Below are 5,999 nucleotides of genomic sequence, written 5' to 3' on the forward strand. Positions count from 1 at the left end.
CCAGCTGTCTCCAGGAAGAGCAGTTCGCCAATGACTAGTCAACGGTGCAGAAAGCCTGTTCTTGCGGGAAGGGGGAAGGAGAGGGACTCAGACTCCATGGCCACGTGGTCCGTCAGGATGCTTTGCAGCCGGCCTAGGAGACTGTAAGGAATCGGGGAGAGGACAGGAGAAGTCAGGGAATTCGACCCCCCAAGGGGTGTGGGCTGAGGGGGCTCTTTTTCACACCTTCAGTGACAGCAGCAACTCCTCGGCTCCTGGCTGGGGAGCCTGCCCCATCTTCCTCCCCCTCCTCTGGGAAGGTAGACAGAGCCACCAGCTCTTCTCTGAAAGTGACAATATCTGTTCACTCGGAACGAAACGTACTGAGGAGTCAAGAGAATCTCAGGGTCAAGGGTCCAGGGCTTTGAACTCCCCTCAGTCCCTTCCCTCTGGAGTCCTCGGGGCTGCCAGTCAGCGCTCCTGCTCCCCAGGGGACAGCGGTTTGCCCCAAGGACATGTTGGGGTCGGGGAGACTGGGACCAGCCAAAAGCTGTGCTGAGAGGAGGAAAGGGCTGGCACTGCTGCGGGAGGAGGTTCCAGCAGTCGAATCCATCTGGGGCAGCCCGTTCATCAGGTGGGGGCCCCTGAGAGGAGGGAACTGGGAGCCCTCCGCGCAGCCTGCCAGTCCCCCCTCTCGGCTTCCTTTCCAAAGCCTGGTGTCTTTGTGCAGGAATTATCCAGGCCAGACCAGTCAGGGGCCACCTGTTCGTGCCCCCTCCCACCTCCCCGGTCTCGGAAGTGAGAGGAGACATGGTAGGAAACCGAGACAGCTGCGACCCCCTCCCCCTCCCCCTTCCCCTCCCCCGTAGAGCCAGTCACCCAGTTCTAAGAACCCCGCCAGACCCTGGCAGATGCGATGCTCTCTGTGAGAAATGCTTCTGGAAGCACATTAACTCTTTCATTCAATGACTAACTCTCACATTGAAGAGAAGATGAGTCAGGGCTGGGAGGGACCTCCTACAGGAAGCCCAGTCCTCCGCTCCCTGTCCCAGCGACCTGCCCCGCGGTCAGGATACTGAGTCTAGCAGAGGCACAGCAGCCTTCCCGGAGTCCCTCTCACAGTGACTAGGGCTGCCCTGGGAAATCAATGGATTATCGCAGAAGTGACCAGGTGTGGCTTGGTCATAACAGGCGTTCCAGCTCCCGCCTTCTCTCCCTCCACTGCGGGAAGCCAGCTGCCATGTCTCAGGCGCCCCGTGGCGAGGTTCTGTGGTGAAAGCTGAGGACTAATGTTTATTGAGGTGTCATAGGGAAGCAGACCTGCACGTTTGTGGCAACGTAGATTCTACTTCGACTCCTGCAGGATGGGAGCGAGAGAGCAGGGGGAGGAACCACTGAGCAGAGTCAGCGAAGTGGAAAATTACCAAAAGTAGGTAGGGAGCTGTTTTCTGAGAAATGTTAGGCACGGCAGGTGCTGGGGCGGGGGGGGGGGGGGGGGGGGGGCTGTTGCAGTTCTCACAGCCTCGATGGAGACCTTGTCAAGATGAGGGCCCAAGGGAGCCTGAGTAAGGTTTGGTGAAAGAGAGTGCTTGGCAGCATTTCTGAGCCACCGTGAGCTTGGGGATCGTCTGTTTTGCAGCAGTAGATCATTCATTATACCCCGTAAAGATGTAAACCCAGACCTCCAGTCCGTGACTTACACATTTCCTACTATACTGCTTGGCAGATATCTCACAGGTTGCAGTAATTATAGAGCTTCAGTCAACATATGCAAGACAGTTGGATCTTTCTTGAATCACCTGTCTGTATATTAATCCCCATGACCACTCAGGGCCCAGCAGACAATCAAGTATATCGCTAGACTTAACAGACATGGCAGGGTCCTTCCTCACTATAAATACCTCCCCACATGACATCCCTGCACCTGGGTATGAATCCCTTGAATGCAAGTGTCTGGCATCAAACCAGCATATAACCAACTTGCTGAGCACTTCCTACATGTCTGCATGCTCATCTCTGCCCTCCAGAAGCAGAGTTCTGGAACCCAATGCGGACTTATTGTTTAGAGTGGGTTTAGAGTAGGAATTACGGTTTGTAAATGCAACCTAGCCCTGGCCGGTTTGGTACAGTGGATAGAGCATTGGCCTGAGGACCAAAGGATCCTGGGTTCGATTCCAGTCAAGGGTATGTACCTCGGTTGCAGGCTCCTCCCCAGCTCAGGCCTTGGTCAGTGCGTGTGCACGAGGTAACCAGTCTATGTGTTTCTCTCACATCGATGTTCCTCTGTCTTTCTCTCTCCTACTCTCTCTAAAAAAACATGAATGGAGGCGAAGTGTCCTCCGGGCCTGGAGCTATCTGGCTGGAGCATCCGGAAAGGATTAAAGAGTAGATTGTAGGAAAAGTAGAAGCAATGTTTCGAATACCTGTATTGCAGGTGCTTCATAAATTTGTAAGACATGAGTAAGCAGCTTGGTTCTTGAAAGATCTCTGAATCGTGTGCAGTTACGTGGGCGGGTGGGGCGGGATCCTGCCACAAGACAGGTGGGAGGGGAAACCCAGTCACAATATTTTCTCTAGCAACAAATAAGATGTGGAAATCAGGAGACATAGAAGCATACCAAATGGGTGGCGTCAGCCAAAAGACAACATGGCTCAGCACTTCAGCACTCCAGCCAGGCCTCAGAGACGTGACTTATCAGTATGTGGAAAAGGGGTCTCGAAAACTTATGTGGAAGAGAAAGTAGACTACGGTGAATATATGGATAAAAATAATGTGAGGCGATAAGCAGCAACAGTCATAGCTGATAACATTATATTTCTGAGTGACCAGACGGAAGAGAAGGCACAGAGCAGACCATTCTTCTTTGGCCAGTGTTTGGTGTAGTCTCATTTCCAAATCATGTATCGTCTTTATAGTTTTTAAGGACAAAAATTAAAATATTCTTTTATATAAGAAAAATGAATGGAAAAAGCATCCCCAGGTGAGGATGAAAAAACAAAAAACAGCCATAGCCCGTTTGGCTCAGTGGATGGAGCGTCGGCCTGCGGACTGAAGGGTCCCGGGTTCAATTCCGGTCAGGGCCATGTGCCTTGGTTGTGGGCACATCCTCAGTGGGGGGTGTGCAGGAGGCGGCTGATCGATGTTTCTCTCTCATCGATGTTTCTGACTTTCTACCTCTCTCCCTTCCTCTCTGTAAAAAAATCAATAAAATATATTTTTTAAAAAAAAACAACAAAAACAGATGCACCTCAAATTCCTTTACCCAGTTTTTAGATCCTTTTGTCCCGGCTGCAGGAAAACTGATAGCCAATGAGATAGTCCCAACACAGCCACTCTGGTGGACCTCCTCTTCTTTCCCTTCCAACGGGTGAGCAGGTGTGTGCCTGCCCTTTAGGACCAACTGGACAACCGATCAATATCATCAGGACAATGGTCTATACCAGGGTGGCCATTTTTCTCAAAAGACAATCCTAAGCCCCTCTATGGACAGTTTTTTCTATAGGCTTCCCCCCCCCCCCCCCCGCCCATAGGCTTTTTAAAACCCATAAACATCCTTAAACATTCATATTAAGGTAGAGTAACAAGGATGATTGCCAGGCAGCTTGAGAAATCACCGCCTTCAACAAGACTCAGCACAAGTACCACTTCCTCTTAGAAGCCTCCTCTACTCTATTCAAGTAGAATTAAGTGTCCATCCCTCTGGTTGGCTGTGTCTGCTGTTACCATTTGGCTGTAGCTATTTGCCTTCATCAGACTCAACCTCTGATTTCAGGGACCGTGTTGTCCACCTGTAGCCCAGATACCTAAAATAGTGGCTGGCAAATAGTCCTTAACATGAGTGTAGGATGGATGGATGATGGATGGATGATAGATGGATAGATGGGTGGGTGGATGGGTGGATGACTGAATGGATGGATGGGTAGGTGGATGGGTGGATGATGGATAGATGGGTGGGTGGATGGGTAGATGACTGGATGGGTGGAAGGATGGATGGATGAGTAGATGGATGACAAAAATGTACAGGTAGATAGCCAGTTATCCTTAAAGTAACTTCTAAATAGATAATATAAAGTAGTCAGCTCTACAAGCAGGCCACCAATTGTCAGAGTGATGGTCTAAAATTTAGGTCTATGACCCTTCCTTAAATTTGGTCTGTATTTCCCCAAAGAAACAATGCAGCAAAACTGGAAATCACAGCAGTCAACGCACCAATTCCGTTAACCAGGATGTGCGTGCACTTCTTCAACAACACATGCTCACTATTGTTAGTCCAGGTTTCAAACAGCAACCTTACCAGTGAACTTCACTCATTTGTTAATTAATTTAGAAAAAATAATATATTAATTATTATTATTTTGTTGTTGTTAATCCTTACTTGAGAATATTTTTTTCCATTGGTTTTTAGAGTGGCAGGGAAGGGGAGAGACTTAGAGAAATATCAGTGTGAGATTGACACATCGACTGGTTGCCTCCCACATGTGCCCTGACTGGCACTGGGGATCGGGCCTGCAACCAAGGTACCTGCCCTGGACTGGAATTGAACCCGAGACCCTTCAGTCCACTGGCTGATGCTCTAACCACTGAGAAAACTGGCCAGGGCAAGTGTATCAATTATTAATAGGAAACACTTGTTTGTCAGGGACTAGTGCTGGATGGTGGAGACTCAGATGAAAAGCAGAGCCTTAATCCTGGCTGGAGGCCCATTCTCCTGGGTATCAAATGTAGCAGATGCCCCAGCAGAGAGAGGGGCACCAGAGGCCAAGAGTCCAGGGAAGAGTTCTTGGAGAAGACGCTTGCATTGAAGCTTAAGGACAGCAGGCACAGCAAAGAGCATTTTAAAAGACACACAGGTAAAGGAAAGGTAGATGATTTAGAACAAAACTTTAGAGTCACACCGGGGGCCTATAGTGCCTCTGTGCTTTCCCATGGTGCTGCCTGTGGGTCCCTGGGTGAGTGCTCAGCGCTCTCAAATTCATCTTCCCATCTGCAGAGTGGGCGACACCGACCTCCTGGGCTTCGTGAGCGTGAAATGAGAGCACACACGTACCTGACACAGGGTCTGAGCCTGATGGTGTCAGGGAGGAATAGAATGACCGTCCTCTGGACAATGACTGCCACTCTGGGTCAGGATCCGGGGAACTGCCGACCAGGTTGGTGAGAAGTAGGACCAATATCAGGAGGAGGAAGGAGCTCGGGGAGTGGTCGGACAGCAAGCAGGGACCTGAAGCCCTGAAGCTGCGTGGTGAGAAGCCAGCACTGAACCCTGGCAGTGCCTGAGAGGGAACTGTGAGCACAAAGGGTGGTTCTGTGAATTTTGGTCCAAAACCTTAGCAGAAAAAACCAAAGAAGTACTATTTCCTCTACTTCTAATTTCAACTTCCCTGGGCCTTTATTTTGGGTGCAAATTACCTGAGTGATGGGCAATTTTTCTCACAGCCATAGGTAATGTGCCAGAAGTGGAGGAATTAAACTTTGCAGACGAAAGATTTAATCTTTAAGATCCCCATGAAATGGCTCAAAAATGCATTAAAATCAGTGTTAGATTTCAAGCCCTGCCAGTTGTGGCTCAGTGGTTGAGCGCTGACCTATGAACCAGGGGGTCGTGGTTTGGTTCCCTGTTAGGGCACTTGGCCAGGTTTCAGGCTCGATCCCCAGTGGGGGGCGTACAGGAGGCAGCCAATCGATGATTCTCTCTCATCTCGTTGATTCTTCTCTTCCTCTCTTCTCCCTTCCTCTCTGAAATCAATTTTTTTAAAAAGTTAGATTTCAGCCGAAACGTTTGGCTCAGTGGATAGAGCATCGGCCTGCGGACTGAAAGGTCCCAGGTTCGATTCCGGTCAAGGGCATGTACCTGGGTTGCGGGCATATCCCCAGTAGGAGATGTGCAGGAGGCAGCTGATCGATGTTTCTCTCTCATTGATGTTTCTAACTCTCTATCTCTCTCCCTTCCTCTCTGTAAAAAAATCAATAAAATATATTTTAAAAAATAAATAAATAAAAAGTTAGATTTCAAAAGTAT

At 49.5% G+C, this 5,999-nt stretch overlaps 1 pseudogene across 1 annotated transcript; it reads left to right on the forward strand.

Annotated features, from left to right (window-relative positions):
• The first annotated feature begins 2,389 nt into the window (after positions 1-2,389).
• LOC308527251 (single-stranded DNA-binding protein, mitochondrial-like) lies at positions 2,390-2,863 on the forward strand (annotated as a pseudogene). Its single transcript has one exon. The product of its transcript is annotated as a single-stranded DNA-binding protein, mitochondrial-like (transcript).
• The last annotated feature ends 3,136 nt before the right edge of the window (positions 2,864-5,999 follow it).

The sequence above is a fragment of the Myotis nattereri genome (genome assembly GCF_964212035.1).
Source record: "Myotis nattereri genome assembly, chromosome: 11".
In the NCBI taxonomy this organism is placed as follows: Eukaryota; Metazoa; Chordata; class Mammalia; order Chiroptera; family Vespertilionidae; genus Myotis; species Myotis nattereri.